Source organism: Panthera onca, chromosome B4, assembly GCF_046562875.1.
Source record: "Panthera onca isolate mPanOnc1 chromosome B4, mPanOnc1 haplotype 2, whole genome shotgun sequence".
Taxonomy (NCBI): Eukaryota; Metazoa; Chordata; class Mammalia; order Carnivora; family Felidae; genus Panthera; species Panthera onca.
In genome coordinates, this window is record NC_138345.1 from 26,034,771 (window position 1) to 26,048,100 (window position 13,330).

At 38.0% G+C, this 13,330-nt stretch overlaps 1 long non-coding RNA gene across 1 annotated transcript; it reads right to left on the bottom strand.

The window, feature by feature from the left end:
- Nucleotides 1–1,434: 1,434 nt before the first annotated feature.
- Nucleotides 1,435–13,171, bottom strand: LOC145715608 (uncharacterized). Its single transcript, XR_014137904.1, has 2 exons — nucleotides 11,334–13,171; nucleotides 1,435–7,937 (listed from the first exon to the last, which is right to left on the bottom strand). It is a non-coding gene; the product is annotated as an uncharacterized LOC145715608 (long non-coding RNA).
- Nucleotides 13,172–13,330: the final 159 nt, after the last annotated feature.

Here is a 13,330-nt window from a genome sequence, read left to right on the forward strand (position 1 = left end):
ATTGTTGGGAAGCAGGTATTTAGATGAGGTGAGCTGGAAAGAAAGAAGAAGGTGGTCATAGAGGGGGATGCACGAAATTCGGATACTGGTGAGTTTATAGTTACTGGTAATAAGTAGGGAATGACCAAGGGAGTGGCTTAAGTGCCATGGAAAGGAAAGCTAGTCAAGATGAAATCAAAACATTAGAAAAATCATTGAGGAGTGCCTGGGTGGCTTAGTCGGTTAAGCGTCCGACTTCAGCTCAGGTCATGATCTCACAGTCCGTGAGTTTGAGCCCCACGTCGGGCTCTGTGCTGATAGCTCAGAGCCTGGAGCCTGCTTCTGATTCTGTGTCTCCCTCTCTCTGCTCCTCCTCTGCTCATGCTCTGTCTCTCTCTCTGTCTCAAAAATAAATAAAAACATTTTTAAAAACTTAAAAAAAAAGATCATTGATATGCATATTAAGATCACCCAGAATGGAGGCAAGAATGTTGGAGAGACTGGAAAAGATAAATCATCAAGAAATAAAGGTAACTTTTGTTGACTTGAGGTTTTATTGTTTCGAGAGCTTAAGAGTAGGTTTTAAGATTTGTACCTCTGGAAGTTTCACTAAGGTTTTCTATGTAGCCAAACTTGATTAATAGTTGGAAATGCTCCATAGACATAAGACAATATGAATTTCCTACTTGTAAGATAGAAAATTACGTTCATAATTATTTTTCATTAGGTTTTTCTCAGTAAATATGGAGAGATCAGTTAGGAGGACATTGTATAGACAAAAGAATGATGGTTTAGATGAGGCTGGTGAAAGGAAACAGATGGGGGGACAGAAATTAATGAAATCAAATCATCAAGACCTAATGATGAATTGGATATGGCATATAAAGGATGGAAGCACCAAGGATGTCTTCTAGGTTTCTATAAAAAGGTGAATGATGGTCTAGCATTATCATTAAGAACAGAGATTCAGGATACCTTGGTTCAAAGTTAGCCTTACTTACAAGGTGTGTGATAGCAACACGTTATTTTGCTTCTCAGTTTCCTCACTACAGAGAGCAGGTAATAATATATGAGATTTTTGTGAGGATTAAATGAATTAATGGATGTAAAACACTTATATCAGCCCTAACACATAGTGAGCCTTCAGTGAGTATGAGCTATTTTTAGTCTTTACTGAAACATTCAAAGGTCATCCATTTTGAAAGGCAAGGAACAGATCTCAGCTTTGTATGTTTCAAAGCATATACTGGAAGCATACATGTGGAGGTGCTAAGTAAGTGAGCAGTTGGATAGTCAGGTCTGGAATGCAGAAAAAAAAAAAAAAAGATCTGGGCTGGAGATACAAATTAGTGTCATGTGTGTTCAGATGGTACCTATCCACAGAAACCGTTGGGGTGGGTAAGATTGCCTGGGAAAAAAAAAAAAAAAAAAAAAACAAAACAGGAGAAAGACTGATTTTTTAAAATTATTTTTTTAATGTTTATTTATTTGAGAGAGAGAAAGTGGGAGTGTAGGAAGGGCAGAGAAAGAGGGAGACAGAGAATCCCAAGCAGGCTCCACACTCAGTGTGGGGCTCGATCTCACAACCATGATATCATGACGGGAGCCAAAATCAAAAGTCAGTCACTTAACATACTGAGCCACCCAGGCACCCCTGATTGTTTTTTAATTGAGGTTAAAACTCAATTTTAATATGACATAAAATTCACCATCTTAACCATTTTAGTACAGAATTCAGTGACTTCCCAGTACATTCACAATGTTTGCAACCACCACCACTGAATTTGAACATCATTCAACAAAGGCAGTATTACTACCATTAGGCAGTAACTCCCAATCCAACCTCTTGCTAGCCCCTTGCAAATACTAATACTGCTTTTTGTATCTATGGATTTGGCTGCTCCTGATATGTAAGTGGAATCATACCATATGTGGCTTTTTGTGCCCGGCCTCTTTCACTTAGCATGTTTTTCAAAGTTGATCCATATGCATTGGTACTTCATTTCTGTTTATGGCTGGATAATATTCCATCACATCCATATACCAGTGTGTTTATCCACTCATCAGTTGATGGACTTTGGGGTTGTTTCTACTTTTTGGTTTTTATTTGGCTATACGCATTCCTGTACACGTTTTGAACACTTATTCTCAGTTCTCTTGAGTGTGTATTTAGGAGTAGTATTGCTGGGTCATACGGTAATTCAATGTTTAAACTTTGAGGGCCCCAGAAACTGTTTTCCATAGCAGCTGCATGATTCTACATTCCCACCAGCAATTTATGAGGGTTCCAATTTCTCCACATCACTGCTAATACTTGTTTTCAAATTATAGCCATCCCAGTGGGTGTGAAGTGGTATTTTACTGTGCTTTTGATTTGTATTTTCTTAATGGCTTACATTGTTGGGCATCTTTTCATATACTTCTTGGCCATTAGAATATCTTTCTGAAAGGAATATAGTCAAATCCTTGCCTATTTTTAAATTGGGTTGTCTTTTTATTGATGACTCACAAGAGTTATTATATACTTCAGATTACAGACCCTTAACAGATATATGACTTGCAAATATTTTCTCACATTCATTGGGTTCTTTTTCTTGATAATGTCATTTGATGCATAGAAGTTTTACATTTTGATAAAGTCCAATTTATCTATTTTTCATTTTGTGACTTGTGCTCTTGATGTCATATCTAAGAATCCACTGCTAAATCCAAAGTCATGAAGATTTACCCAAATATTTTCTGACATTTGTACAGTTTTGCTATTACACTTAGGTCTGTAATTCATTTCGAGTTAATGTTTTTACATGGTGTGAGAAAAGGGTTCAAATTCAGTCCTTTGCATGTTGATATCCAGTTTTCTCAGCAGCATTCATTGAAAATACTATTCTTCCCTCAGTGATCTGTCTTGGCATCTTTACCAAAAATCAGCTGATCATATGTGGTGCCTGGGGGGGTCAGTTGGTTAAGCATCTGACTCTTGATTTCAGCTCAGATCATGATTTCATGGTTTGTGAGATTGAGCCGTGTTGGGCTTTTTGCTGACTGCACAGAGCCTGCTTGGGATTCTTGCTCTCCCTCGCTCTCTACCCCTCCCCTGCTCATGCTGTCTCTGTCTCTCAAAATAAATCAATAAACCTAAAAAAAAATCCATTGACCATAGATGTATGGGTTTACTTTTGAGCTTTCAATTCTATTACATTTACATATCTATTCTTCTGCCAGGACCACACTGTTTTCATTACTATAGATTTGTAGTAAGTTTTAAAATCAGGAAGTTGAGGTGCCTGGGTGGCTCAGTCAGTTAAGCGTCCAACTTGGTTTTGGCTCAGCTCATGATCTCATGGTTCATGGATTTGAGCCCCACATTGGGCTCCATGCTGGCAGCACAGAGCCTGCTTAGGATTCTGTCTCCCTCTCTCACTGTCCCTCTCCTGATCTCTCTCTCTCAAAATAAATAGACATTTAAAAACACTACAAAAAATAAAAATGAAAAAAACATCAGGAAGTATGAATACTCCAAACTTTGTTCTTTTTCAAGATTATTTGGGGATCCTTTGTTATTCCATATGAATTTTAGGATCAACTTGTCAGTTTCTGCAAAAAAAAAAAAAGATGTTGGGATTTTGGTAGGTATTACAATGAATCTGCACATCAATTTAGGGAGTATTGTCATTCTAACAATATTTGGTCTTCCAATATACAAACATAGAACTGTCTTTCCATTCATTAGGTCTTCTTGAATTTCTTTCAAAAATGTTTTGTAGTTTTCAGTGTACATTTTTTACACCTCATTTAGACTTAGTTCTTGGTATTTTATTCTTTTTGATGCTGTCAATGGAATTGTGTTCCTAATTTCATTTTTGTAATATTCATTGCAAACGTAGAAAGGCAACTGATTTTTATAGGTTGATCTTGTGATTTTGCCAAATTTGCTTATTAGCTCTAATAATATATTTTGTGGAGGGGCGCCTGGGTGGCTCAGTTGGTTAAGCGTCCAACTTTGGCTCAGGTCATGATCTTGTGGTTCGTGGGTTCTAGCCCCACATAGGGCTCTGTGCTGACAGCTCAGAGCCTGGAGCCTGCTGTGGATTCTGTGTCTCCCTCTCTCTCTGCCCCTCCCCCCACTTACGCTCTGTCTTTCTCTCTCTCTCTCAAAATTAAACATTAAAAAAATTCTTTTTTTAAATTAAAAAATATTTTTTGTGGATTCCAGTTAGTCATGGAATAGAATCCTTTTACTATGCTGCTAAATTCACTCTTGTTGAGATCTTTGTATCTATATTCATTAGAGACATTGGTCTGTAGTTTTATTTTCTCATGGTGTCTTTGTCTGGGTTCAGTATCAGGGTAATGCTGACCTCATAGAATGAGTTAGTGTCTCCTCTTCATCTACTTTTTTTTTTTTTTTTTTTTGCTAAGACTTTGAGTCTTCAAAGAAGACTTTGAGAAGGTGTTGTTTTTTTAAATGTTTGATAGAAGCCACCAAGGAAGCCATATGGTTCTCGGCTTTTCTTGTTGAAAGTCTTTTTGATTACTGATGCAGTCTTGTTACTTGTGGTATTATAGGTCCATTCTATTTCTAATTGAGTCAGTTCTGGTAGTTTGTTTTTAGGAATTTGTTCCATTTAGATCATCTAATTTGTTGGCATATAATTGTTAAACAATTCCATTTATTTCAAGGTTGGTAGTAGTAGTAGTAGTAATAGTAGTAATGTCCCACGTTATTTCTGATTGCAGTAATTTGAATCTTCTTTTTTTCTGGTTTATTCCATTTAAAAGTTTGTTAATTTTATTGATCTTTTTAAAGAACCAACTTTTGGTTTGATTGATTCTTCTGTTTTCTGTTGTTTATTTCATTTATGTCTGTTCTAATATTTATTATTTCTTTCCTTCTGCTTGCTTTGGATTTCATTTCTTTTCCTTTTTCTAATTCCTTAAGGTGGAAGGTTAGGTTATGGGTTCTAGATCTTCTTTATAAATTTAGGCATTTACAACTATAAATTTCCTTCTTAGCTCTGCTTTTGCCGCATCCATGTTTTAGTGTGCACTGTTTTCTTTTTCATTCCTCTTATTTTAAAATTTCTGTTGTAGTTTCATACCATTGTGGTAAAAGAAGATAAATGATATGATTTCAATCTTTTTAAATTTATTGAGACTTATTTTATGGACCAACCTATATTCTATACCGGAGACTGTTCTGCATGCATCTGAGGTATCTTGGAATATCTCCTTCCCTCCTTTCAACTCATTGGTTCTTTGGTTCTAGAGTGAGTCCCTTGTAGAGAGGATATAATTAGAACATTAAAAACATCCATTCTAAAAAAAAAAAAAATCCATTCTGCCTGTTAATTGGAGTTTAATGCATTTATATTCAATGTGATTAGTGATAAAGACTTACTTTGCCATTTGCTTTCTCATATGTTGTATATCTTTTATGTTGCTCAGTGCCTCCACTACTGACTTCTTTTGTGCTAGCTATTTTCTAGTGTATCTTTTACTTCTCTCGTCATTTATTTTACTACATAATTTTTAGTCTTAATAGTTGCCCTGGGGACTATAATTAGCAACTAATAACAATATTGTTCAAATAAAAATCAACTTAGCTTCAAGGGTATAAAAAACTCTTTGCTCTTAGGGTTCATCCTATGTTATTGCCAATTACATCTTTATACACCATGTGCCCAATCATATAGATTTATAATTACTGGTTTTTGTTGTTGTTGTTGTATTTTACGTCATACAGAAAAAAAGCTACAAACCAAAAATACATTAACTCTGACTTTTACATTACCTATATAGTCACCTTTAACAGTGCTTACTCATGTGGATTCAAGTTATTGCCTAGTGTCCTTTCATTTCAGGTTGAAAAACTCCCTTTAATATTTCTTGTAGGGAAGGTCTACTAACGACAAATTCTCTCAGTGTTTGCTTTTCCGAGACTGTCTTAACTTCCCCTTCATTTTTGAAGGATAGTTTTGCTGGATATAGAATTCTTGACTGACAGTTGTTTTTTTTTCTTTCAGCACGTTGGATGTCATTCCACTGCCCCCTGGTTTCCATAGTTTCTGTTGAGAAATCAACTGTTAATTTTATTGAGGATCCCTTGTATGTGAGGACTTGCTTCTCTCTTGTTGCTTTCAGGATTCTCTCTTTGTCACTGGCTTGTGACAGTTTGATTACAATGTGTCTTGGTGTGAGTCTCTGAGTTTATCCTACTTGGAATTCATTGAGCTTCTTGGATATTTAAGTTCATGTCTTTCTTCAAATCTGTGAAGTTTTTGGCCATTATTTCTTCCCTTTCTCTCTCTACTCTCCTTCTGGGATGCCCATTATGCATATATTGGTATGCCTGATATTGTGCCACAGGTCTCCTATATTCATTTTTCTTCATTCTTTTTCTTTTCTGCTCCTCACATTAGGTAGTCTTAGCTGACCTATCTTGAAGTCTGCTGAGTTCCTTAACTGACAGCTCACACATATTGTTGAATTCCTCTAGTGAATTTTTAGTTTCAGTTATTATATTTTTCAACTCCAGAAGTTCTATTTAGTTCCTTTCTGTAATTTCAACCTCTTTATCAATATTATCTATTTGGTGAGACTTCAACCTCTTTATCAATATTCTCTATTTGGTGACACATTGCTGTCCTCATTTCGTTTAGTTCTTTGTTCATGGTTTCCTTTAGCTATTCCAGCATATTTAAAAGAGTTGGTGGAAGGTCTTTGTCTAGTAAGTCCAGTGTCTGTGCTTCCTTGGGGACAGTTTCTATTAGCTTCTTCTTTTTTTTTTTTTTCCCTGTATATTGGTCACGCTTTTTTTCTTTCTTTTCTTTCCTTTTTTTTTTTTTTCCTGCCTGGTTATTTTGTGTTGAAAACTGGACACTTAGATTATTACAATGTGGCAAGTCTGGAAATCAGATTCTTCTTCCTCCCTGGAATGTTTTCGCTGTTTACTGTGGTTGCTTTTGTTTGTTTAATGACTTTTCTGAACTAACTTTATGAAGTCTGTATTCCTTATTTGTTACCACTCAAATTTCTGTTCTGTTGGTTTAGTGGTCAGCTAGTGATTCAACAGAGATTTCCTTAAGTGCCTAGAGTCAAAAAATGAAGAAAACAATTTCCAGGTTTTATCAGAGGGCTCTTTGCGTGTGTTGGAGCGTGTCTTTATCACCCAAATGGGCAATTTATAAATCTATCTTAGATTTCATTAAGCAAATCTGAGCAGATCTTGAACATTAGCCAGAGGTGAGACTTTAGGAAATTTGCAGGGTTTTTTCTGACCATTTGCCCCAGGTAGTCTTTTAGATTCCAAGGAATATGTAGGAGCTTTTCAAAGATTTTATTCTCCAAAGTATTTCACTCTTCAGCCTTTCCTCCCAGGCCTTCTGTTGTGTCTATTGTTTGCCCCAACTGTTCCTCCTTTCCCCAACTAGCAGCAGCTAATAAATTTGCCTTTAAATGTTCTTGACAAACATCCCCTCAGTAGTCACCTTTGACTCAGGAAGTTCCACATCAGGCAAAATAAGGGCAAGCCCTTGCCCCAGTCCTTCAGGGAGCCACCAGACAGGTCAAAATAAACTACTACAATTCTCCAATAACAAGGTCCATTTTGCTACCTCTGGCACCAGGAACCTACACCAGAAATGAGGCTGTTGTCTTCAAAACTGCCACTGAACTGGGGATGAAGAAATGGGGCTAGGGTTAGTTTAAATAACACAAAGCTCTCCTAATGGGATTCTACCACCTTGTTCTTGATTAAATGTTTGCCTGGTTACTGTAACCTTTTACTAATTTCCAGTTCACATAAACTTGCTTTTGACAATTATTGCCAAATTATTTGCTGTTTATGTGGAGGGACAGGTCCCTGGAGTTCCACGATGGACATTTTTGTTGACATAACCCACAAGAGACTGATTCACAGAGAACTTCAACATTTGGTAGTGGAGTAGAAGAGGATGAATCTGCAAAAAGGAATGAGAGGGGCTGTCAGAGAAGAAGAAAGAAAACAAAGAATGTGATGCATTATAGAAGCTAAGAGAGAATGTAATGCAAACAGTAGCTATTCCTGCCAAATATTCTAAGACCAAGTAGGAAAAAGATTGGAATATGTTCAGTGAAAACAGGTACATAGAAGTCATTTGTGACCTTAAGACTGTTTTTCAAGAAGTTTTCTTCCTTCCTTCCTTCCTTCCTTGCTTCCTTCCTTCCTTCCATCTCTATCTCCAATGTGGTGCTTGAACTTACGACTCCAAGATCAAGAGTTGCATGCTCTACCAACTGAGCCAGCCAGGCACCCAAGACTATTTTTCAACATGATACTGGTATTTTGAGAAGGGTAATTCTTTTTTTCTTTCTTTTTAAAAAAAAAATCTTTTTTACATTCATTTATTTTTGAGACACAGAGCACAAATGGGGGAGGGGCAGACAGAGAATGAGACACCGAATCCAAAACAGGCTCCAGGCCCCAAGCTGTCAGCACAGAGCCCAATGTGGGGTTTGAACCCACAAACCGTGAGATCATGAGCTGAGCCAAAGTCAGATGCCCAACCAACTGAGCCACCCAGGTGCCCTTCTTTTTTTCTTTTAACAATTTTTTTAAAGTTTATTTATTTATTATTGAGAGCACAAGCTGGGGAGAGGCAGAGGGACAGAGAGCTATCAGCACAGAGCCCGAGGCGGGGCTTGAACCCACAGACTGTGAAATCATGACCTGAGCCAAAGTCAGATACTTAACTGACTGAGCCACCCAGGAACTCCAAGGAGGATAATGCTTAAAGGTGAGGGACTGTCCTACACATTGCAGTATGTTAGGTATACTTGATCCCTGATAACTAAACAGCAGTGCCATTCTTCAGCCTTAAGTGATAACCAAGAATATACAAATCAAAACCAAGAAGTACTGCCACATATCTTCAAATGCCCCCTAGAGAATAATTAGCATTATCTCTTCAAGAACCACTGCATTAGAAAACTGTATTTTGGTGATATTATGGGGGCAGATGACAGTAACCTGGAATGAAACCAGTGAGGTGCCAGAGACAAGGCTTACTGGAAGTTTAGCTGAACTGAGGAATGGGACAGTGTAGTAACTGGGATCAAGGAAGGGATGGGGTTTTTTGACATAGGATTCAGGCATGTTTTTAAAAAAATGGATACAATCCAAATAAAAGGGAGAGTTTAAACACACAAAGAAAGGGGTAATTGTTAGTGTAAAGTAACTTAAGAGGTGGAAGGAAAGCATGGGGGAAGGAAATAACCTTAGAGAAGCTTAATTCCTGTTTTGAAACAGGGACCTTAGGACGATGCAGTAGCATCCGAGCTAATTTCTCTGGCTTCTTCCTTGCCATATAGACTATTCTTAACACAGTAGCTAGCATTACTTTTCTGCTTTTAACTCTCCAATGGCTTCCCATCTCACTCAGAATAAAAGCGAACCTTCTCACAATGGCCTGTTAGATCCTTCATGATCTGCCCCTTAATCCCCCTCCTTTAACCTATTTGACTGCATTTCCTAAAACTTTTCCCTTCTGCAAAAAGGAATGAGAGGAGCTGTCAGAAGTAGAAAGAAGTAACCACTCCCCCCCCCCCCCCCCCCCCCGCTTCCTTATTGTTCTTACACACCAAACTCCTGCCTCTAGACGTTTGCTTTTGCTGTTCCTCCTGCCAGGAATACTCCTCTCCAAACCGCCAAACAGCTTGCTCTCTCACCACCTTCGAGTCTTTGCTCAAATGTCATCTGCTCAATGACTACTCTATTGATTACTTCTTAATCAAGTCCTTCTTATAACCCTCCACTCTTCTCCATAGTATTTACTACTTTCTAAATTGCCATACCACGTATTTGTTTTATTCCCATCTTCCCCCACTAAAAGGTAAGCTGGTGAGGGGAAGTAAAGATTTTTCTTTGTATGGCCCATTCATGTATCCCCAGCACATAGTGGGTACTCAGTAAGTTGTTAAGTAGGGAGGATGCGTGTAGGGAGATTTGCAAATTTGGAAAGATAAAATTTCTATTTGATGGCTTCAGTTTGGGAGGAAAGTGATGATGTGATCTTCTGAGAGTGTCGGGGAGGTAGTAAAGTGAGGAGGGTAGATTTGAGGAGAGTGGAAGTTTGAAAACCTGGTTAAAAGTTGAAGAGATATATAAATAGAAGATTGTCTAGATGTACTTAGGGTTCATTTGATTTTAGTGATTATGAAATTTTAGTGGAATCAGACTGCTGTATTTTCCAATAGCCTTTGGCAGTGTGCAATTGCTCAGATGTTTGGTCTAATTCAGGCCGCAGTTCTGCCAGACAGAGTCAAAGGGTTTAGGGTACAGTTCTCAGTCTTGGCTGTATTTTACCATCTATCACTTGGAAGGACTTTGAAAAGTGGCTAGTTTGTAAATTCAGACCTCACATGAGTAAATAAGGACCTTTGGACCTGTTAACTATTTACACTATTATCTCTGCTTAAAAAGATACACCATTTACTAATATGGTGCTGTCCTGGAGATTTTTACTCCCCTTTTCTTTTTTTAAATTTTTTTTTTTCAACGTTTTTTATTTATTTTTGGGACAGAGAGAGACAGAGCATGAACGGGGGAGGGGCAGAGAGAGAGGGAGACACAGAATCGGAAACAGGCTCCAGGCTCCGAGCCATCAGCCCAGAGCCTGACGCGGGGCTCGAACTCACGGACCGCGAGACCGTGACCTGGCTGAAGTCGGACGCTTAACCGACTGCGCCACCCAGGCGCCCCAACTCCCCTTTTCTAAGTACTGATTTTGGTTGCAGCTTTCCTAGTTTTCCACATATTTGAATGAAAGCCTTACATCACAACTCTGAGAACTCAAACGGTTTCTTTTTAGTTACATATTGCAGTTAAAATACAAACTCTCTTGGGGGCACCTGGGTGGCTCAGTTGATTAAGCATCTGACTTCAGTTCAGGTCATGATCTTGCAGTCTGTGAGTTCGGGCCCCACATTGGGCTCTATGCAGACAGCTCAGAGCCTGGAGCCTGTTTCAGATTCTGTGTCTCCCTCTCTCTCTGCCCCTCCCCTGCTCATGCTCTGTCTCTGAAAAATGACTAAAACCTTAAAAAAAATTAAAAAAAATATATATATATATAAACTCTGTAAGAGCAGAAACTAAGTTAATTTGCTTAATACTGTGTTCCCAAGACATGATACACAGGTCAATAATGTTTTTGTTTTTTTTAATGAATGAATAATAACCACCAGCAATAGGGCATGTATATGCCAGGTGCTGCTAAAGTATTTATGTAATTTCATTTACTTCTGACAAACAGCCTTATACCCTATCAAGCCAATTTTAGAGACAAGGAAGCATAATCACTGAAATTTTAGTAATTTACCTGACGTCACACTGCTTGCTAGTCAGTGAATAATGTAGCCAGAGCTTTACATTATGTCATTCTGATTCCAAAAGCCATGCTTTTAACCACTATACTATGCTGTATGGGAGGAAGGCAAGGACAGAGAAAATAGGTAAAAATTTCAGGGAATATATTCTTATTTTGTGATCCTTTAGCAATTCTAGCAAAACCGGGGCACCTGGGTGGCTAAGTTGGTTGAGCATCTGACTGTTGATTTTGGCTCAGGTCATGGTCTCACAAGTTGTGAGACTGAACCCTGTGTCAGGCTCTGTGCTGGGTGTAGAGCCTGCTTAAGATTTTCTCTTCCTCTCCCTCTGCCCCTTCCCGGCTCTCTCCCTGTCTCTCTCAAATACAACTCCTGCCCCTTCAAAAAACAAAACTAAAAAAATAAATTCTAGCAAAACCTTTTTAAGTCACTTTTACAACTAGAGGCTTGAGGACTTCACTTTTTGACTCTTCTCCATGAGTAGGATCACATTAAAATCATGGTCACCTACAGCCTAATGGGCCAATAGTTCTTCCTATTGGCTGATACGTTAATCTGTTGGTTGAAATATGGGTCTTTTGTGCACATACAAACTTGCAATCTCTCAATAGAGAGGAATGTAAATAGTCTAAGATTTGTTATACATGTAAATTTTCAAATGTTATCTAATACAATATTTTATCCGCATTAGGAATAAGCCAGCTTTTCTCTATTTTATTTGTGACAGCCAGACTGGATCTTATAGCCACATGTCTTTTCTTCTTAAAATGACAATACTTTGCTAGTTTCCTTTTTTAGTGTTTATTTATTTTGAGAAACAGTGAGCCCAAGCAGGGGAGGAGCAGAGAGAAAGGGAGAATCCCAAGCGGGCTCTATGCTGTCAGCACGGAGACCAATGTAGGGCTTGATTTCATGACCATGAGATCATGACCAGAGCCGATAACAAGAGTCAGATGCTCAACCAACTGAGCCACCCAGGCGCCCCTTCTATTTCTTTTAGCAATTTTGTAGGTAAATATCCTTTCATTCAACATATTTTTCTGATGTCACAGAGATATCATTATAGTGGGGGACAACCAATAAACAAAATATGTATTATATGGCAAATAGTTAAAAAAAAAAAAAAGAGGATGACAGAGAGAGAATGGTGGGGTGCCATACACAGAGTCTCCAGAGGGAAGACCTTTCTAAAAGTGAAATAGTGTGAACCACTCAGGCGGCCCAAGTTTTTTTTTAAATGATGGCAGCTATTAAAACATGTTTTTAAGTTGACAGGAATGAATCACTTAAGAGTGAAAAAATCATAAAGTAGACAATTCCAAGAGTTAAACAGAATTCAAGGCAAAGGTGGCCAAGTTTGCTCTTAGTAATTTTGACAGTTTATCCACAGTTACTGGAGTATAGCAGCATATTCAGATATAGAAAGGTTGGTAGATGCAATGGTGAGTAGCAGACAGCTGTTATTGATTTCTGATTTTTTTTTTCTATTTCCCTGGAGAGATTAGAAGCATAATAAGGATCTACTCAGGAGGAGTGGGATTAAGAAGTTAAACAGCTGTTTAAGAGAACAGGCGTAAACGTATTAGGGAAATTAGACTAAGGGTATGGGGAGAACACAAGGAGCTCAATCCGGAGTTAGCAGGGCTGTGTTTTTCTCCAGCCAAGTTCAACTGCTCCGCAGCAAGCATACAGTGAATTAACCAGGACTGTGGATTAGAAAGATAAAATGGAAGAGAGAAGGAAAGGATTGAAGGTATTCACAAAGGGTTTATAACAATGGATAATGAAATCTAAAAATAGGCAAGGAATTTTTTAAAACATGGGTATAACATTTAGATGTACCTTTTAGTAAATAACTGATTCTTATTTTGTGAGGTAGTTCTATGAAGTCACCGTGAACACTGATCTGTTCCTAGGGGAAAACAGGGTTAGGTTCCAGAAGCACTCTGGTCACAACATTTTCATCAGTTTCTATTTAAACATCTTATAT